This window comes from Camponotus vicinus, unplaced genomic scaffold (genome assembly GCF_025532165.1).
Source record: "Camponotus vicinus isolate PSW18456_S1 unplaced genomic scaffold, iyCamVici1.0 SCAF_7, whole genome shotgun sequence".
NCBI lineage: Eukaryota > Metazoa > Arthropoda > Insecta > Hymenoptera > Formicidae > Camponotus > Camponotus vicinus.
In genome coordinates this window covers 8,646,481-8,669,927 of record NW_028141979.1, presented here as the reverse complement: position 1 = coordinate 8,669,927, position 23,447 = coordinate 8,646,481, and the positions used below count along the sequence as shown (strand labels likewise).

At 27.9% G+C, this 23,447-nt stretch overlaps 2 pseudogenes across 1 annotated transcript; both read left to right on the top strand.

The window, feature by feature from the left end:
* Nucleotides 1-2,506: 2,506 nt before the first annotated feature.
* Nucleotides 2,507-15,839, top strand: LOC145975021 (uncharacterized; annotated as a pseudogene). The gene is made up of 25 exons (XR_014439862.1): nucleotides 2,507-3,686; nucleotides 4,012-4,121; nucleotides 4,396-4,486; nucleotides 4,734-4,919; nucleotides 5,124-5,217; nucleotides 5,830-5,932; nucleotides 6,141-6,237; nucleotides 6,477-6,583; nucleotides 6,657-6,725; nucleotides 6,952-7,120; nucleotides 7,690-7,869; nucleotides 7,946-8,104; nucleotides 10,012-10,038; nucleotides 10,884-11,051; nucleotides 11,365-11,474; nucleotides 11,765-11,855; nucleotides 12,084-12,269; nucleotides 12,486-12,579; nucleotides 13,161-13,263; nucleotides 13,472-13,559; nucleotides 13,798-13,904; nucleotides 13,987-14,055; nucleotides 14,280-14,448; nucleotides 15,296-15,475; nucleotides 15,552-15,839. The product of XR_014439862.1 is annotated as an uncharacterized LOC145975021 (transcript).
* A 6,074-nt stretch (nucleotides 15,840-21,913) lies between these two features.
* Nucleotides 21,914-22,768, top strand: LOC145975020 (cytochrome P450 4C1 pseudogene; annotated as a pseudogene).
* The last annotated feature ends 679 nt before the right edge of the window (nucleotides 22,769-23,447 follow it).

The window sequence follows — 23,447 nt, the reverse complement described above, 5'->3', positions numbered from 1 at the left end:
CGGTTCGTAATTAAGACGATATATTGTATAGAATTGTAGAAAATATTTGTAATACAAATATAATCTCTATTTTAACAATTTATGTTACATTCGATGCATGTGAATATTTGGAAGTCGATTTTCTTATTCATATTTATTTTCAGTCATATTTATGCTTCAGTCATATTCATGCTTCTCTAAGAAATTCATCTCTGTAAGCTAATATCGTCAAAAAATGAGAAAGACAAATGTTTTAAAGAAATATATCTTATAACGTATTTATATTGTATAAGATAGTAGCCTCTAGTCAAAACATTTATGCAGCATATTTAATCACAAACAAATTATGTATATAATAACATGTTCGTTTAAATAATAGAAGATGAATCAGTCGTATGTATAATCTATTCGATTGATAATCCATAAAAAAAAAAATTTATCGGTTACTCATAGAGATAAATCTATCTTAATGTGCACATAATGTTTATAATTTTACACAATGCCAGTATAAAATTATCGCATTGCTAAAATCAATAGTTCAATGTATAGAATGTATAAAAGAGTTTCATAAGACAGTTTGTTCTTTTAGTAGTTAATATTCATTGTAAGATCAAGAAATAAATAGTGAGTATCTTAAACACTTTTATTATTATTATTTATATTATATTTTTTATTATTATTTATCCTTTTATAAAATATTTGGAATTGGCGCAATGTTAGAATATGTGCCTATATACAGGGTGTTTCCGCAACATACACATTATGTTGGGTTGCCTATCTGCTCACTTGCTTTACTGGGCTCGCAGAATAAGATCAAAATGGGAATAAGGAAAAAGGAATCTGTTTTTATCACTCTATTATAATGAATAATTGTGAAATTTAATATAAATAAAATATTTATCTAATAATAAATAAAATAATAATAAATAAAATAACATAAATAAAATTTAATAAACAAATTTGGACGAATATAATGAAAAATACTTATAATGAAAAATATATTTGATTTTTAATTATAATAAATTATAAAAACTCGATATAATCACTATTTTCTTCTAAACATAGAGCAATCCTGCTGAAAATGTCTCTCACTTGTTTTATCAGAAGAGTGATCTTTGCCCATGAATCCTATGCCTATGGACTTTTTTATGTGGAACATCTTAAAAATAACATAGTTGTTTTTTCTTTACACCAATTGATTCCTCTCATTATTTTGTACATAAAATTATTAACGTAAGATAATCGAAAAATGAATATTTTACTAGATATTTTATGGTTTATGTAAAATTAAGAAATTATTTCAAGCCTTATAACTCAAAAAGTACTTGAGGGAAAAATATTTTATTATAGTGTTTTGGAAAGTCCTCGAGATAAGCTACAAGAATATCTAATAAAAAATAGAAAATTTTATTTAAGAAATTGACGGTGACCTTCACGTGACCTTCAAATGACTCTCCAAAGTCAAATCATTGCCACCATCTGATGGCCCCCTTCACGCCATATAACTTTTGTCTGAAACATTTTTTCCTACAATCAAAATTAAAAAAGTTATTTGGGGTGATCGATTAAAATGGGACACCCTGTATATATATAAATTTTTTTCGTAATTTTTAACGATATGAGATAGTAGTCAAAACAATTATTCAGCATATTTAACTGAAAAAATTATATATATAGCAGAATGTTCGTTAACCGTTTGAGTGCAACGGACTTTGTAGAAACTGGATCGAAAAATGCCAAGCGATGCGATAGCGCTTGTCTAATTCCGAGTCGAAAAGAGCCAAGCGACGCGATAGCGCTTGTTTGGTTCCATGTCGGAAAGTGCCAACCGCGATTGCGCTGTTTTTTAAGCAATAATTATTATCCAGGGTGTATACTACCGGAAAAAATTTGGAAAACCTGGAATTCTCAGGGATTGTTATTTTAATCTGAAAAATCAGGGAATTCTCATCGAATTTTATTAAGACTCAGGGAATTTTTTAAAAACTACTTCTTTGATCATTTTTTTTATATTGTAAGTGTAAACATTCGCTCTGTGTAGAATATCTTGAGCGATATCGAGCGTGCAGTTACTGTGAATTTGCAGATTAATGCGCTGGCACTTTTGAGTACTGGACAGGGGCAGCGCGGTCGCGCCGCTTGGCACTCAAATAAATCATCCGTATTAACAGTGCATCAAAAAAAAAATTATCAGCAAACAGATAAAAATATCTTAATATGAAGTTTAGAATTTTACACAATGTTATATAAGTGTCAGTATAAAAGGATTCATCGCATTGCTAAAGTAGTGCCAGTCTTTTAGTAGTTAATACGAGAGTTTATTCTTTTAGCAGTTAATATTCATTGTAAGTTTGTGAAGTAAATAGTAAGAGATATTTCTTAAACACTTTTATTTATCTTCTTACTTATCCTTCAAATATTGTTTTAATAATTCATATTAATTTAATAAAATAAGGTTATTATCTATTTTTTCTTTCTTACAAAATTTGTCAAAGAACGAATTATATTATTTTATATAAATTATTGAATATATATATAATAGATATATATTAATATATCGTGTGTCTATGTGTATGTGTGTAAACTACAAAGTAAACTACTATAAAGTAAAATAAAATTATATTTTTCCTTTATTCAAGCATAATTCATAAATGCAATCAACGCAATCTACTTATAATCATTATTTAAATTATTAAAATTATTGCTTAGTTAATAGAAAAGGAGCAAAAATGGGCGAATCTCTAATAATAAAAATAATTCGTTTTGATGATAAGTAACTAAAAGTGTGGAATAAAAGTGTGGAAACTTTTATTTACTAAATCTTTGGAGTGGCTCAGTGTTAGAATGTGTGACAATATACATTTTTTAAGCAACTTTTTTTTCTTCAAGAGAAAAATTTTCCTCTTTGTGTATCATTGATATTATCGAAATATCGATTTTTAAAAAGATTGATTTTAAACGAAAATTAAATTGGTCATTTAAATATTTTGAATTTTAAATTTTTCTTACAGAATGATTGCACAATCGTTTCTGAGATAGATACTATTTATTTGAACTTTCAAATCACACTGCTGATAATGTATCGTTCTCGAAAGATGAAAGTTTATTCTGATTAATTAATACGCTCTTGAATTAAGAAAAAATAATTATAAATATTTATAGACCTTAAATTTACATTGTTAGTTTGTAGAAATTTATTTTACTAATAATAAACAAAATAAAATTTAGGTAACTGTTTTACAAGATTTGCGATTATTTTTAAATACTAGATAAATTCATCACACACACACACACACACACACACACACACACACACACACACACACACACACACACACATATATAGAGCTTTCTGTAGTTATTAATAAAAAATGAATGATTAACACATTTTATTTCATTTAACATATTTAGGATATCAAGGTATTTATCTTATCTTGTTAGTTTTAGTAAAGCAAATATATATATAATTTACTTTGTGACCTACGATCTGAGAACCAGAGGAATGGGATGCTGAAGAAAATTGAGTTTAGACGATTAATTACATCAAGGAATAATGTTTATTATTTTACTGCTATTATCCATTCTTACTTTATTATTGTCGAATTATTATGTGCATCATACAAGAAATGGACGACTTATTAATCTGATACCAGGACCACCGGGTTTTCTGATTGCTGGCAATTTATTTGATATTCTTGTTTCACCAGGCAAGTAAAAATTTTTAAGGTATTTGCTTTAATTGGTATATGATCTGTTATATTCAAGCAAAAATTAAATTCGTAAATTTTCTGCTTTGAAATATATGCCTATTAACATTATTGGTTGTTTTTAAAATAATTATTCAAGTTTATCAGTATTTTTCTTTGCAATAATATTCATTTTCTTAATTATCATTAACTTATTTTAATGTGTGTTTGATGTAATTTATTTTTATTTGATATATTGATACAGTGATATTCAAAAATAATGAAAAAACTAATTTCGTCAAAAATTTTTGTGTTCATATTTATAATATATTTATATATTTTTCAGAGGAACTATGGAAGTACTTTCATTCCACATTTGATAAGTATTATCCCATTACAAGAACCTGGACTGTATTTTACCATGTCATATCTATTCGTCATCCAGATGATCTCGAGGTAATAAAACACAAAAATTAAATTCCTTTTAGAAATTATAATTTAGCTAGATTTAGAAATCTTGCGTTACATATAAAAATATTTTCGCATGTAAAAAATGTTTTTTAACAAAATAAAAAGAAAAATCGAAGATAATAATAATTTGAGATTGTTATTAGATTACTTGTGTGAAAGATTGAAGTGTAATGATCTGAGATTGAATGATTATAAACTGATTTTATCTATAATAAACTGATTAATATCTATTATCAGTTTTAATTTATTGTGATTTTAGACAATAATGAGTAGCACTAAGCATATCGAGAAAAGTTCTATATACGATGTATTACATCCTTGGTTTAGCACAGGTCTTCTTACTAGCACAGGTAATGTCATTACATTACACTAAGCACATATATATTTTATTATTACAGCTTGATATTATCTATTTTAATTACGCAGAGAATCAAATAAAATTTAATGATATAAAATAGAATAAATGAATAAATTTGAAATAATTATTATTACCTAAAGATTTAATATCAAATTAAAAAATTCAAAACAAGAATATATTATTTATATTTTAATTATTATTTATATATCAATTAGATGTTACCTTGTTTTTTCTTTTAGGCACCAAATGGCAATCGCGACGAAAGATATTAACACCTGCATTTCATTTCAATATATTGAATCAGTTTGTTGATATCTTGAGCAAAGAAAGCGCTCGCATGATAAAGTCTTTGAAGGATGAAGAAGGAATAATTGTGAAAGATTTAATACCATTTATTGGTGAACATACGCTGAATGTAATATGTGGTAAAGTTTCTGCATTCTGTAAAATTCTTATTATTCTCTGTTTGTAATTATGTACGGGCGCTTTAAATAATCATAGCTTAAAAATGCAGACGATTTCTTGCTATATATAAAATATTGAAAGGAAGATCGATAATACATTCGATTTGTTATACTATAGTATTTTTCCGCTGTGATTTCGGTCTTTCATAACGAAATCATTTATAGAAACTGCCATGGGCATCTCTCTGCATGATCTTGGTACATTTCAACAACAGTATCGAGAGGCAGTTCATCAAATAAGTGAACAGTTTATTTACAGGTAATTTATATAATCAGATATGATAAATACAGTGAATGATTATTATATATCTACAATTCTTTAAATTGTAACATATAGTTATATTCTATAAGAGATAGATTAATTATTGAATAGTCACAAAAGTAGATAATTAAATAAGTTATTTAATTAGCAATTTGCAACATTAAAATATATTGCATACACTCAATTAAATGTTTTATTTTGAAATAAAAGTTATTTGTAGCTTTTATAATGTTGAGAATATCGAGAATATTAAAATATTGAAATATTAAAATAAATAAATTGTAGAATGAAATCTGAAGATAAGTTAGCTTCGATTAGGAAATCTATAATTATAACAAAATACAAGAAGTCTTTAGAAAATTTCATGTTAGGAATTATCAAAATCAAGAGAGAAAATACCTTGCTGATACATATAATTATAAATCTTGTAATATATATACATATACATATATACATATTTATTTATTTATTTATATTTATATTTATATTCTTTTTATATATAATTACTTAAAATTTACTATATAATTTTACGGAGGTTTTAAATGAGACTTTACGAAATTATATATATCTTTATTGAAATTACACATATCTTATTTAATTACGATTTAGATTAGTGAGGCCTTGGTTGTATAACGATCTATTATTCGCGTTGTCCCCGCAAGGAAGAAGACAAAAGAAAATCCTTAAGATATTACATGGATTTACAGAAAAAGTACGTTATAAATCATATTACTTAAAATTCTTTGTATTCTCTTCTTTTATGTGAAATTATAATAGATTTTATAATCTTCATACAGCAAAATATTTGACTGTTATATTATGAATATTAATAACACAAACACATAGTAATAGTATAATATATTACTTAATACAATTTATTAAAAAATTTAATATCATTGTCATTTATGCTACTCATCTAGATCATCGCAGAAAGGAAACTTTATCACGAACATACCAATGATCGATATTTGAAAAATTTTGAAAAAGAGGAGACAGATGATGCAGAAGTATTCAGAAGTACGTAAGATAAGAGATTTTATTTTAAGTTTGATCGCGTATTACAATATTATAAATCATACTTTTAAAGTATTTGTATTAAACACATATCGTATATAATCACACGTAATAGTGCAATATATGTCTGCCGTAAAATTGTTCATTATTTATAAGTTTGAATTTTAAACGAGAACGATGAAATTTAGTTAAAATGCAATATGCAGAAATGAAAATGACGCTAACATATTCATGCTTTTTAGTCAGCAAAAAACGACTAGCCATGTTGGATCTCTTAATAGCGGCATCTCGGGAAGGATCTTTGACTGATTTGGATATTAGAGAGGAAGTTGATACTTTTATGTTTGAAGTATGTTTTTGTAATTTTCCTTTTTCTAATTTTCACATAGATTATTTAAGCATATAATGTGACGTAATTACAGGGTCACGATACTACAGCGATAGGAATAACGTTTGCTTTGTTATTATTAGCTGAACACAAAGATATCCAGGTACTTTTTTGTCAATATACATCATTTATATTATTGATTTTTACTCAAATTAATAGATGTTTAGCTTTTGTTACTATGTTGTTTCTATATATGTGTACATATACATATTGAAAAACTTAAAATATCTTTAAAATAAATATAAAAAATTTATTAAAATATACTAATAATTTATTTCTACTTAGAGATCATAATATTATAAATATTCTAATTATTATTATTGATGTAGGAACGTGTAAGGATTGAAGTAAATACCGTGATGCAAGAGAACGAAGGAAAACTTACTATGAGATCGTTACAAAATTTGCTATATTTAGACAGATGTTTAAAGGAAGCGCTACGTTTATATCCCAGCGTACATTTTATATCACGACATACTGCGGAAGATGTAAAACTACGTAATTAATTACTTTCTTGCTACATGTATCTTCGAACATTGTCACATTATATATTATCGAAAATATACTTAAATGATCAAACTTGAAATATAATATCAATATTTAATTATTAAACGTTTTGTTCAAAATGATGGCTTTTAACCCGAAGATAAATATTGCACCTATTGATGAGAGAATGAGTGATATTTTGTAATTTCTTCAAGCATTCAAGGAACCTAACAATTATTTGAACATGGAATGGATGGCGTTTTGTTTACAGTCCAAGCCTATCGATAACCTTCAAAACAAAATAAAAAACAAGAAACATTATTTATTCCTACAATTCTGTAACTTTAGAAATCGAAGTCTCTTGAACGAAGAGTTTGCGTGCATATTTCCTGAGGAATTTTTTTTTATTTCAGGTCTTAGAATTATATTTCAAGTTTGACCATTTAACTCACCACCCTGTATACGTATTTCTTTAATTTCTTTAATATTTTAAAGATACATGTGTTATGTACATTTTTATATTTTTCAAAAAAGGTTTTATTTTTGTATAAATTATATTGAATTTTATATATTTCCTTCAGAGTCATATGTAGTGCCTGCTGGAGCGCGTATACATCTTAATATCTATGGAGTTCACAGAGATCCTAATTTCTGGCCAAATCCGGAAGTGTTCGATCCGGATAGATTTTTGCCCGACAGAATTCAGAATCGTCATCCTTATTCCTATCTACCGTTCAGCGCAGGGCCGCGGAATTGCATAGGTAAATTACTCGCGATTTTTATTTCTTCACAATTTTTTCTTCATATCGATAGTTTCTGATATATTTCTAATTGCAGGTCAACGATTCGGTATGTTGGAGATGAAAGCTATAATCGCTCCACTTGTACATAATTTTTATTTGGAGCCTGTTGATTACTTAAAAGACGTTCGAATGAAATCCGATATAATACTTCGTCCTTCTTATCCGGTTCATATAAAATTCGTTCCAATTAGATGCTAATGATTGTTTAAAATGGACACAGATATCGCAAAAATGTAAAAAGTTGAACTTGGAAGAAAATATTATTGCATATAAATGTTATGTTTATTGTATCGAGAAAATATACATACAGGATATCTTGCAAGTCTGAGTATCGACTTCCAAATATTCACATGCATTGAATGTAACATAAATTGTCAAAATAGGGAAAATATTTGTAATACAAATATAATCCCTATTTTGACAATTTATGTTACATTCAATGCATGTGAATATTTGGAAGTCGATACTCAGACTTGCAAGATATCCTGTATGTATATTTTCTCGATACAATAAACATAACATTTATATGCAATAATATTTTCTTCCAAGTTCAACTTTTTACATTTTTGCGATATCTGTGTCCATTTTAAACAATCATTAGCATCTAATTGGAACGAATTTTATATGAATATATACAGGGTGTCCCGAAACTAACGCTTGATATTTTGAAGGCAGATTCTCTGGCCAATTTAAAAACGATTTTTCCTCAGCAAAAATGTCGAGGGAGATCATTATTTTTTGCATATTCTCAATTTTTGTCATCATGTATCTTTCTAACTAAGCCTTAAATTAAAATTCTATTAAAGTAAACTACCTAAAATTAACTAAAGAATGTGACTTTATTAATATTTTATTCCCATAAGCCTTAGTTTGCGAAAAACCCTTTATTTTCAATCGTTTATAACTCGAAAACTATTAGTGCCGCGACATTTTCGATGAGGAAAAATCGTTTTTAAATTGGCCAGAGAATCTGCCTTTAAAATATCAAGCGTTAGTTTCGGGACACCCTGTATATGTATATATAGATGGTAGAAAGAAAATAATGTGAACACCTGAAAAATACATTATATATATTATATAAAAGATATTTGTAATACAAATATAATCTTTATTTTGACAATTTATGTTACAGTCGATGCATGTGGATATTTGGAAGTCGATTTTCATATTCATATTTGTTTTCATTCACATATTCATACTTCTCTAAGAAATTCATCTTTGTAAGCTAATATCATCAAAAAATGATAGAGATAAATGTTTTAAAGAAATATATCTTACGACGTATTTATAGTATAAGATAGTAGTCGAAACATTTATGTAGCATATTTAATCACAAACAAATTATGTATATAATAGCATGTTCGTTTAAATAGAAGATGAATCAGTCGTATGTATAATCTATTCGATTGACAATCCATAAAAAAAAAATTTATCGGTTACTCATAGAGATAAAACTATCTTAATGTGCACATAATGTTTATAATTTTACACAATGCCAGTATAAAATAATTTATTGCATTGCTAAAATTAATAGTTCAATATATAGAATGTATAAAAGAATTTAATATGAAAGTTTGTTCTTTTAGTAGTTAATATTCATTGTAAGATCATTATGAAATAAATAGTGAGTATCTTAAACACTTTTATTACTATTTATGCTTTTACAAAATATTTGGAATTGGCGCAGAATGTGTGCCTATATACATTTTTTAAGCAACTTTTTTTCTTCAAGAGAAAAATTTTTCTTTTTGTGTATCATCGATATTATTGAAATAGCGATTTTTAAAAAGATTGATTTTAAACGAAAATTAAATTAGTCATTTAAATATTTTGAATCTCAAATCAATTTTCTATCCGGGATTTTTACACAATCGTTTCTCAGATAAATACTATTTTATTTGGACTTCCAAAAATCACATTACTGATAATATATTGTTTCCGAAATGTGAAAATTCATTCCGATTATCTTAATATACAACAGTTATCTGAGTCTGAAAGCACCCGTCAAACTGAACGGATGTGTCTTTACTCGTGACTCATTTTAGAAATATTCCGAGTTCCTCTATATAAATTGGTGATTTATTCTCCTGTTCCTTTTAGTTCGTGTCATCATTTACGAGTGTGCGAGTGCCGCGTGTATAGCATGTACCGTGCAATTGTGTAGCGTGTGTTTAAAAGATTATGTCTAGTCAGCAGACCGAAAAAAGTATGATGTTTGGGAATTTTTTTTTAAAAGGATAATAATTTTTTTTTACAAATAAATTTTTATTCAAAAGTATTCACAAATATTAAGGATGTTATTATATTTTTTTTAAAATAAAATATTAAAAAATGTAAAAGTTATAACTATTCTCCCGGATATTGTTTTTTAAAAAGCGCTGCGCAGTGAACAGTGCTATTCGAAGCTAATTCATCTGATGTCAAAAATTCGATAAACTGTAGTTAATGTATGAAATTGTCTAGTAGATAAACAAAGGATTAATCAAAAAATTGTTTTCGGACAAAATGGCAGCCATTTGCCACTAAAATATTCTTTTTCGACTTAAAAATTAATAATTATTAAGTAAAAAAAAGTATTCATTAAACTTTCGAAAGCCCTTGAGATAAGCTACAAGAATATGTAATAAAAAATAAGGGATTCCATTTAAAAAATTTAAGATGACCTTGTTCTGATATAAATAGATCATTTCAAGCCCTACAACATTTATCTGAAAGATTTTTTTTATACAACTCATATTTTTCGAGATAATCCGGTGTTCCGACCTTTTTGTTACATCCCGTATAGCTTTCTGTAGTTATTAGTAAAAAATAAATTAATACATTTTATTCCACTTAACATACTTTGGATATCAAGCTAATTATCTTAGTTTCAGTAAAACAAATATAATTTACTTCGTGACCAACGATCCGAGAGCCAGAGTATTGAGAAGCTGAAGAAAACTGAGTTTAATCAGACGGCTAATCACATCAAGGAATAATGTTTATTATTATTATTATTATATTACTAGTATCCATTCTTACTTTATTGTTATATAATTATTACGTGCATCATAGAAGAAATGAACGATTCATTAATCTGATACCAGGACCACCGGGTATTTTGATTGCTGGCAATGTATTCGAATTTCTTGTTTCACCAGGCAAGTAAAAATATTTAATATGTTTGCTTTAATTGGTATACGATCTGTTATTTATTTATACAAGCAAAAATTAAATTTGTAAATTTTTTTAATTCTTTGAAATATATGCCTATCAACATTATTGGTTATTTTTAAAATAATTATTCAAGTTTAGCAGTATCTTTCTTCACAATAATATTCATTTTCTTAATTATCATTAATTTGTTTTTAATGTATTTGATATAATAATACAGAGTAACATCTAAAAATACTGATAAAATCAATCTCCAAAATTTTTGTATTTATATTTATAATATTCTTATATATTTTTCAGAGAAACAATGGTAGGTGCTGCATTCGATGCTTGACGAATATTATCCCATTAGAAAAATCTGGAGATTTTTTTCACCTTTCGTATCTATTCGTCACCCAGATGATCTAGAGGTAATAAATTACAAAATTCAATTTTTTTATTATTAAATTATGATTTAGCTAGATTTAGAAATCTTAAGTTACATATAAAAATATATTAATGTAGAAAAATGTATTTTAACAAAGTGAAAGGAGGAATCAAAGATATATTAATTTGAGATAATAGTAATTTGAGACTTTTGTTAGAGATTATTTGTGTATATGTGAGAGATTAAAGTGAAATGATCTGAGATTGAATGCTATAATAAACTGATGTTTCATATTTAATATCTATTATCAATTTTAATCTATTGTTATTTTAGACGATAATGAGCAGCAACAAGCACATCATGAAAGATACTGCGTATGATTTGTTACATCCTTGGTTTAGCACAGGTCTTCTTACTAGCACAGGTAATGTCATTACATCACATCACATATATGTATAAGCGCATATATGTATATTTTATTACTACATCTTGATGTTATTTATTTTAATTACGCAGAGAATGAAATGAAATTTAGCGATATAAAATGAAAATAAATTTGTAATAATTAATATTACCTAAAGATTTGATATTAAATTGAAAAAACAAGAATATATTATTTATGTATCAATTAGATGTTATCTTGTTTTTTCAGGCACCAAATGGCAATCGCGGCGAAAGATATTAACACCTGCATTCCATTTCAATATATTGAATCAGTTTGTTGATATCTTGAGCAAGGAAAGCGCTCACATGATAAAGTCTTTAAAGGATGAAGAAGGAGCAATTGTGAAAGATTTAATACCATTTATTGGTGAACATACGCTGAATATAATATGTGGTAAAGTTCTTATTATTCTCTTTTTGTAATTATGTACGAACGTTTTGTTTTAAATAATCATAGCTTAAGAAAAGAAGAGGATAAAACATAAAATATCAGTGCTGAAGGGAAGATCGATAATATTAATATTATTGAAAAGATTAATTCGATTTTTATACTACAGTATTTATATTTTTCGGCTGCGATTTCGGCTCTTTATAACAAATTCATTTATAGAAACTGCCATGGGCATCTCTTTGCATGATCTCGGAGCATTTCAACAACAGTATCGAGACGCAGTTCAGCAAATGAATGAATTGTTTATTTATAGGTAATGTACATAATCAGATATGATAAATATAGTGAATGATTATTATATGTCTACAATGTCGTTTAAATTGTGATATATAGTTATATTCTGTAAGGGGTATATTAATTATTGAATAGTCACAAAAATTGATAATTAAATAAGTCAGTTAATTAGCAATTAGCAACATTAAAACATATTACATACACTCAATTAAACATTTTATTTTGAAATAAAAGTTATTTACAGCTTTTATAATGTTGAGAATATTAAAATATTTAAATATTAAAATATATAAATTATTCAATAAAATCTGAAGATAAGTTATCTTTTATTAAAGAATCTATAATTATAAAACTAATAGAATGTCCTTAGAAAATTTTATTCTTAGAAATTTTCAAAATTAATAGAAGGAAAATACCTTCTTGATATACACATATAGAGTTATAAATTTTGCAATATTTACATATACATATATGTATATATTTTCGTTATATATAATTACTTAAAATTTACTTCATAATTTTACGGAGGCTTTAAAAATGAGGCTTTTATACAATTATATCATTATTGAAATTACATAATCTTATTTTATTACGATTTAGATTAGTGAGACCTTGGCTGCATAACGATTTATTATTCGCGTTGTCGCCGCAAGGAAGACGACAAAAGAAGATCCTTAAGATATTACATGGATTTACAGAAAAAGTGCGTTATAAATCATGTTACTTAAAATTCTTTCTATTCTCTTTTTTTATGTGAAATTATAATAGATTTTATAATCTTCATACAGCAAAATATTATACTGTTATCTTATGAATATCAATAACATAAACACATAATAATAGTATAATATATTATTTACTACAATTTATTAAAAAATTTAATATCATTGTCATTTATGCTACTCATCTAGATCATCGCAGAAAGGAAACTTTATCACGAACACACTAATGATCGATATTTGAAAAATTTTGAAAAAGAGGATGCAGAAGTATTCGGAAGTACGTAAGATAGGAGATTGTATTTTAAGTTTGATCGCGTAATACAATATTATAAATCATACCTTTAAAGTATTTGTATTAAACACATATCGTATATAATCACACGTAATAGTGCAATATACGTCTGCCGTAAATTGTTCATTATTTATAAGTTTGAATTTTAAACGAGATCGATGCCATTTAATTAAAATGCGATATGCAAAAATGAAAGTGACGCTAATATATTCACGCTTTTTAGTCAGTAAAAAACGGCTAGCCATGTTGGACCTCTTAATAGCTGCATCTCGAGAAGGATCTTTGACTGATTTGGATATTAGAGAGGAAGTTGATACTTTTATGTTTGAAGTATGTTTTTGTAATTTTCCTTTTTTTAATTTTCTGCTTTCACATAGATTATTTAAACATGTATAATGTGACGTAATTACAGGGTCACGATACTACAGCGATAGGAATAACGTTTGCATTGTTATTATTAGCTGAACACAAAGATATCCAGGTACCTTTTTGTCAATATACATCATTTATATTGTTGATTTTTACTTAAATTAGTAGATGTTTAGCTTTTGTTACTATATTGTTTCTATATATGTATATATACATATTAAAAAAATTAAAATATGTTTAAAATAAGTATAAAAAATTTATTAAAATATACTAATAATTTATTTCTACCTAGAGATTATAATATTATAAATATTCTAATTATTATCATTGATGTAGGAACGTGTGAGGATTGAAGTAAATACCGTGATGCAAGAGAACGAAGGAAAACTTACTATGAGATCGTTGCAAAATTTAGTATATTTAGACAGATGTTTAAAGGAAGCGCTACGTTTATATCCCAGCGTATCTTTTATATCACGACATACTGCGGAAGATGTAAAACTACGTGAGTAATTAATTACTTTCTCGCTACATGTATCTTTGAACATTGTCACATTACATATTATCGAAAATATACTTAAATGATCAAACTTGAAATATAATATCAAAATTTAATTATTAAATGTTTTGTTCAAAATGATGGCTTCCAAACCAGAGATAAACATTGCACCTGTTGACGAAAGAATGAGTGATATTCTGTAATTTCTTTAAGCATTCAAGGAACTAACAATTATTTGAACATGGAATGGATGGCGTTTTGTTTACAGTCCAAGCCACGGTCTTACATACAGGTCTGTAAACTCAGGCCTTTTTTAGTGGTGGGGGAGGTCTCACTTAGTGTGTCCGTTTTTCGACTAGAAGTCGCAATACGAGCGAGAGAGACAGAGATAGACGGCAGTAGTCGTTCTCTCTCTAACATACGTCTAAATGCGACTTCTAGATCGCAGCGAACCTAGCAGGCAAACTGTGAACTCCCGAAAAACGGACACACTAAGTGAGACCTCCCCCACCACCGGAGTTTCCAGACCTGTATGTAAGACCGTGGTCCAAGCCTATCGATAACCTTCAAAACAAAACAAAAAACAAGAAACATTATTTATTCCTATAATTCTGTAACTTTAGAAATCAAAGTCTCTTGAACGAAGCGTTTGCATGCACATTTCCTGAGGAAATTTTTTTTTGTTTCAGGTCTTAGAATTATATTTGATGTTTGACCATTTAACTCACCACCCTGTATACATATTTAATTTCTTTAACATTTTAAAGATACATGTGTTATGTACATTTTTATATTTTTCAAAAAAGGTTTTATTTTTGTATAAATTATATTGAATTTTATATATTTCCTTCAGAGTCATATGTAGTGCCTGCTAGAACGCGTATACATCTTAATATCTACGGAGTTCACAGAGATCCTAATTTCTGGCCAAATCCGGAAGTGTTCGATCCGGATAGATTTTTGCTCGACAGAATTCAGAATCGTCATCCTTATTCCTATCTACCGTTCAGCGCAGGGCCGCGGAATTGCATAGGTAAATTACTCGCGATTTTTGTTTCTTCACATTTTTTTCTTCATATCGATAGTTTCTGATATATTTCTAATTGCAGGTCAACGTTTCGGTATGTTGGAGATGAAAGCTATGATAGCTCCACTTGTAAATAATTTTTATTTGGAGCCTGTTGATTATTTAAAAGACGTCCGGATGAAAACTGGTATGATACTTCATCCTTCTCATCCGGTTCATATACAATTCGTTCCAATCAGATGCTAATGATTGTTTAAAACACAGATATCACAAAAATGTAAAAAATTGAATTTGGAAGGAAATATTATTACATAAAAGATTACATTTATTGTCGCGAAAATATACATACAGGATATCTTACAAGTCCGAGTAACAAATTTTTATATGTTCAAATTCAATAAATTCATTCAATTGTGTAAGATTTTTTATCGTTATTTATAATTGCGGTAGAAATATAAATATAAATATATACATATATGTACAGGTGGTAGAAAGAAAATAATGTGAACACCTGAAAAATACATTATATTTGTTTATTAATAAAATGTTGGGCTACTATTTGCCTTTAATATTTAATTTTCCTTGGAATAAAATCATACAATTTTTTAATAGCCTCCAGTGGAATATTGTCTCATTCTTTTATTAAAATATCTACCAATTGCTTTAGAGATGTGAAAGGAGGAAATGCTGCTTCTCACTCTCTTTTCCAAAAGTGCCCGTAATGGTTCGATGATATTTAAATCGGGTAATTGTGCTGGTCAGAGAATATTAAATTCGTTGTGTTTTTGGTGCTATTAAAATCAAGATTGAACTTTTCTAGCTGTGTGTATGAGTGCGTTACCATCTTAAGAAATGACGAATGGGACAATGTTCCATTAGAGGCTATTCAAAAATTGTATGATTCTATTCGAAGGAGAATTGAAACTATTAAAAGCAAATGGTGGCCAATATCTTATTAATAAACAAATATAGTATTTATTTTTTAGATGCCCACATTATTTTGCCTATCCCCTGTATATATATGTATACGCTCCACCATTTGCGTTCAATTCTCCTTCGAATAGAATCATATATATAAATTTTACTTCGCAATTTTTAACGGTATAAGACAGTAATCAATTATTATTCAACATTTAATCAGGAACAAATTTTATACATATAGTAGCATGTTTAAGTAATAGAAAATAAATCAGCTGTATACACAATGTGTACGTATTGACAATGTATCAAAAAGAAATTATCGCATACTATACACAGCTGTATTGACAATATAAAAAGAAATTATCAGCATGCAATAAAAATACCTTAATATGCAGTTTATAATTTTACACAACGCTACTTAAGTGTCAGTATAAAAGGATTCATTGCATTGCTAAAATCAGTAGTGCCGAAGTTCAATATAGAATATATAAAAGAGTTTGTTCTTTTAATAGTTAATATTCATTGTAAGTTTATTATAATGTAAATAGTAAGATATATCTTAAAAACACTTTTATTTATATCCTTTTATTTATCCTTAAAATATTGTCTTAATAATTCGTATTTAACTTAATAAAATAAGCTTATTAATCTTTTTTCTTTCTTTCTTGCAAAGTTTGTGAAAGAACGAATTATATTATTTTAATAATTAGAGATTTGGCTCAAGTAATCAAAAAATTAAAAAGAAAATGGCATAAGAGCCAACGCGCGGTAGTTGGAGCGCAGAGAAGCAACAACACTTTTTTCTTTTTTCAATATTAGTTTATTAAAAAATACATTATAATAACAAAAAACGAACGTTTCGGATCTTTTGATCCTTCTTCAGCGCGATGTTAACAATTTATATTACAGATAGTGACGCGTTACATTAAACGAATTTGTTCTCAACGCGTAGGTGACGCTAAATTGCATCCCGCGGAGGTCTAGTAAGCGCTCTGCTTCCAACAGTCAATTAAATATACTATAGTTATGCTATGCGACGTCACAGCAGATCTTACAAACCGAATAAAAATAATAAAATAAATACCGAAAGATATTACATGTGAATAAGCTTTTTTGCTTAAGGGGGGAACCTGGTTTAGAACGCTGAAAATAAGATGAACTTTGCGAATTTTTTCAGAACTAACAATAAAATCGATCTTTTCAAAATTTTAAGGACAATTTATTACATGTTTGAACAATACAAAAAATATTTTTTATTAAAAAAATTATGATATTTATATTGAGTTTTTTAATGATTATGGTTGTGCCTCGTGACCGAAGTTGCGAATTGGCGGGAAAAATGCAACCTCCATTTCTTGTCTGAAACAAAAAAAATCGATCTGGTTTTACTTGTCATAAAATTCTATCGTCGATGAACTAAAAAAAATTAAGAAAAATATATAAAATTATAAAAATTATGGGACTTTAGTGAAAAATAGCGATTTTGACCCTAAAATTTTGACCTATTTATGTAAAAATAAATTATTTAAACTAGTTTTTTCTTAAATGTTTTTAGTTCATATAGAATGGTTTACAATTATGTAACTAAAAAATGTTGGGAGAAGTCGATTGGTCGGATAGTTTTTTCTCTATCTTTCCCGCCAATTTGGAAAAAGTGGTTTCGAGAAAATTGCGTTTAAAGTTTGCGGTACTAAAAAAGAATAATTATTGGTAACTTACAGTTAATCTGCTATACCAGGTCCATATAACAAGCCTTCCGCTTCCTCATAAAACTCGTTTTGTTGGATTTCGTGAAGCCTACGAGCTATACGAGCCTCTTTTGTGCTGCTTAGTCAGCGCCGCTCCAGTCTCGTAACTCGTTCTTCGTCGTATTTGTCGGCGAATATTTTACATTGTTGACCAATGTTTATTTCCAGCAACATCATTGTTTGCAATATAGTGGAATATCCTTCATTAAAGATTCCTGCAGCAATAAAAGCGGCGATTTCAATAATTTTCGAGCCAGAATTCAAATGTTTCGGAACGAGACGCCAGATCGTTGAATTAAAACTCTCGTTAGAGTTTTGCGTATGTCCGCCTAAGCATCTTGTTAAAAATTCTTCTTTTGACAGTTCTTCATAAATAGAAATAAGATGTTTTTCAATATCTGATGTAATAATTCGAGAGCGATGGTCGTAATTTTTTTCTTCACTTCTGGCTTCAGCTTTGCACCACTCGCACCAACTCTCGGCTTCCATCAGACAATTTTTATGCCTTGGCTGTTCATTTGTAGAATAATAGTGATATAATGTTGCCATTACAGCTTTTTTCATATTCATCACGAGCTCTTCTTTTTGAAAATTTCTTAATCGTAATCGTAAATCAATCAGCCATTTCAGCTACACTTACACATATAAACATGTACACAGACTTCCTGTACATGAACACTGACTCAAATATGCTTCGACAAACATTTGCCAAGCAAAATAATACCGTATCAGAAACCAAAAGATGGAGCACAACCTTAATTCTTACCGCGCGCTCCTATACTTGCGCGCTCCTACATTGCTCTTCAAGCTGTAACTATAAAAATATTTCGAATTTCGCTCTATAACTTTACGAGTATCTTCTTTGAGAGTACTACTATCGATTAAAGTAAAAAAAAAAATTTCGAAATTTTTGGCCCTATAAACCAGGTTCCCCCCTTAAATTAATAGTTAGAAGCATGGCTCACCAGATTTCGCGCTTTTTACAATTAATAATATAATATGCCGCTGTGCGCCCCATGTCGATTCGAGATTCGATGACGAACTGTATAAATATATCCTCGGTTGTCAGGACGTAAACATGGACTCAACCAAGGACATGCAGTTGACTCAACAATAACAAACAATACCGACGCGTGAACGAACGCCTCATATTTTCGATAAATTATCGATTATCGTCGCAAATGTATGATGCAAGCCCTCTGTATCACTCTGCAAGTTTAAGCTATTTTTTTGGCGCTTGATAAACAGCATTTCAGAGACAAGCCTTTTGCCCAACGAGGACTCCCTGTCCAAAATCTCAGATTCTTCCCAATTAAAATCATGACCGAATTCCAGTCTGTGATTAGTTATAACCGAAGGTTGTAACGTATTTCGTCGAATGTGATTTCGGTGTTCAGAAATTCGTTTTCTTAACTGTCTGCTAGTTTGGCCGACATATGACGCATCGCAATCATTGCACGAGACTTTATACACTACATTGTTACACGAATCTTTTGGCATTATGTCTTTATGGACCTTAACAAAATTACGAAGTTTATTTAAACCAAAATAAGAAACTCCCGTGTCATGATTACGAAGAACTCGCTTAAATTGTTCCGAAAACGTTGGAATGTATGGGATTGTGAAATATGAAGAGGGTCTTTTCTCAGGGTGATCCTCGTCGGGCTCCAAGCCTGTCCAATTCAAGGCCAATAGCAACTTCAGACGTATTACATGGAAAATGTAAAATAGAGGATAGCCATTGTCCAAGAGGACGCCGACTATCAGCTCAAAGTTTTTTTGATGGAATCTCGGATGCGATAATAAAAAGGCACGATCCACCAATCCTACGATTGTTCCCCTCTTATAGCATAGTGGATGATTCGACTTATAATTTAGATATCTCCCGGAAAAAGTAGGTTTGTGATACCAATCACAAAATTATTCGATTAAATTATTGTTCACGATTATTGTAACATCAAAAAAATTAAGTTTATTATCAACTCCCTTCTCCAATGTGAACTGAAGCCTTGCGTGAAAAGAGTTGAAGATACCCAAGACCTCATTGAACATAGAAGAGGTAGCCGCCAAAGCTATATCATCCACATACCTATAATAGAATGGTAGATTGAAGGGAACTCGTCCAATTGCTTTATATAATATATTATTTTATATAATTTATCGAATATATATATATATATATATATATATATATATATATTCGATATATATATTATATATATATAATATATATATATATATTACATATATATATATATATATATATATATATATATATATATATTATATAATTGATATTATTGAAATATCAATTTTTAAAAAGATTGATTTTAAATGAAAATTAAATTAGTCATTTAAATATTTTGAATCTCAAATCAACTTTCCATACGGGATGATTGCACAATCGTTTCTGGGAGATAAATATTATTTTATTTCAGCTTTAAAATCATATTATTGATAATGTTGTTCCCGAAATATGAAAGTTTATTTTGATTAATTAATATACCTTTACATTAAGTATAACTATAAAAATCTATAAATTTTAAATTCACATTGTTAGTTTGTGGAAATTTATTTTACTGAAACATAATTTATTTAGCTAATTGTTTCACAAAATTCGCGATTTATTTTTGAATACAATAAATGAATTCGTTTTATATATATATATATATATATATATATATATATATATATATATATATATATACGTATATGTGTGTGTGTGTGTGTGTAGCTTTGTGTATTAATAAAAAATGACTGATTAACTCATTTTATTTCATTTATGACTAACATATTTAGGATATCAAGATAATTATCTCAGTTTCAGTAAAACAAATATATATATTATTTACTTCGTGACCTACGATCAGAGAACCAGAGGAATAGGATGCTGAAGAAAATTGAATTTAATTAGACAGCTAATAACATCAAGGGGAATAATGTTTATTATTTTATTACTATTATTCATTCTTACTTTATTGTTATCTAATTATTACGTGCATCATAGAAGAAATGCACGACTGATTAATTTGATACCAGGACCACCGGGTTTTCCGATTGTTGGCAATTTATTTGAATTTCTTGTTTCACCAGGCAAGTAAACATTTTTAATGTATTTGCTTTAATTGGTATATGATCTGTTATTAATATATACAAGCACAAATTAAATTCATAAATTTTCTGCTTTGAAATGTATGCTTATCAACATTGTTGATTGTTTTTAAGATAATTATTCAAGTTTATTAGTATTTTTCTTTGCAATAATACTCATTTTCTTAATTGTCATTAACTTATTTTAATGTGTGTTTGATGTAATTTATTTTTATTTGATATATTGAAACAGTGATATACAAAAATAATGAAAAAACCAATTTCGTCAAAAATTTTTGTGTTCATATTTATAATATATTTATATATTTTTCAGAGGAACTATGGAAGTTCCTGCATTCCATATTTGATAAATATTACCCCATTACAAAAACCTGGACTTTTTTTAACCCTTTTATATCTATTCGTCATCCAGATGATCTCGAGGTAATAAAACACAAAAATTAAATTTTTTTAGAAATTATAATTTAGCTAGATTTAGAAATCTTGCGTTACGTATAAAAATATTTTAGCATATCAAAAATATTTTTTAACAAAATAAAAAGAGAAATCGAAACTAATAATAATTTAATTTACATATTATCGAAAATATACAGGGTATTCCTGACTTAAATGATCAAACTTGAAATATAATATCAAAATTTAATTATTAAATGTTTTGTTCAAAATGATGGCTTCTAAACCAGAGATAAACATTGCACCTGTTGATGAGAGAATGAGTGATATAATATAATTACTTCAAGCATTCAAGGAACTGACAATTATTTGACATGGAATGGATGGTGTTTTGTTTATAGTTCAAGCCTATCGATGATCTTCAAGACAAAACAAAAAACAAGAAACATTATTTATTACTACAATTCTGTAACTTTAGAAATCGAAGTCTCTTGAACGAAGCGTTTGCTGCCTATTTCCTAAGGAATTTTTTTTTGTTTCAGGTCTTAGAATTATATTTCAAGTTTGACCATTTAACTCATCACCCTGCATACATATTTAATTTCTTTAACATTTTAAAGATACATGTGTTATGTACATTTTCATATTTTTCAAAAGAATTTTTATTTTTGTATAAATTATATTGAATTTTATATATTTCCTTCAGAGTCATATGTAGTGCCTGCTAGAACGGGTATACATCTTAATATCTACGGAGTTCATAGAGATCCTAATTTCTGGCCGAATCCAGAAGTGTTCGATCCGGATAGATTTTTGCCCGACAGAATTCAGAATCGTCATCCTTATTCCTATTTACCGTTCAGCGCAGGGCCGCGGAATTGCATAGGTAAATTACTCGCGATTTTTGTTTCTTCACAATTTTTTCTTCATATCGATAGTTTCTGATATATTTCTAATTGCAGGTCAACGATTCGGTATGTTGGAGATGAAAGCTACGATAGCTCCACTTGTACATAATTTTTATTTGGAGCCTGTTGATTATTTAAAAGACGTCCGGATGAAAGTCGATATAATACTTCGTCCTTCTCATCCGGTTCATATAAAATTCGTTCCAATCAGATGCTAACGATTATTTACAACGAACACGGATATCACAAAAGTGTAAAAAGTTGATAACTTGTAAGAAAAAGGAGAAAATATTATTACGTATAAATATTAAATTTATTATATCGTAAAAATATACAAGGTGTTGATTTAAAACTATCCACCCGTTTATTTCATGATTGATTATTTTTTGCGAAAAATACCAAAAGACGTCAATTTTATTTTCGAAGGGGACTGATTTAAGTACATTAAATGCAACGAAATTATTTCATCTCCTGCGTCGGGATAGCAAGCCCTTCAAAAATTTTAAATGGCAATAGGGCAATATCAAGTGATATATTATTTTAAAAATCTTTTGATTCTCTGTACAACTCTCTTTCTTCATTTTATTTAAGTAAATATTTTTCGAGAAATCGCACTTCGAAGTTTTAGTTGTTAAAAATATTTTACATACAAAGATACATTTTGAAGTACAATTTATTTGTCATTTATTACAACAAATGTTCAAAATCGTCTCCATTATTTTTTAAACAATAATATTAACGATTCTCAAATTCTGAACGAACGGAGTGATCGTAGCAGTAAACGAATAAACTAACGATTACTGGTTTTGCAATGAAATTTAATGGTTTTACGCGCGACGCATTCATTTTTTTACAGTGAATTTTACTTTAACTGACTATAATCAGGGAGATGTAAGA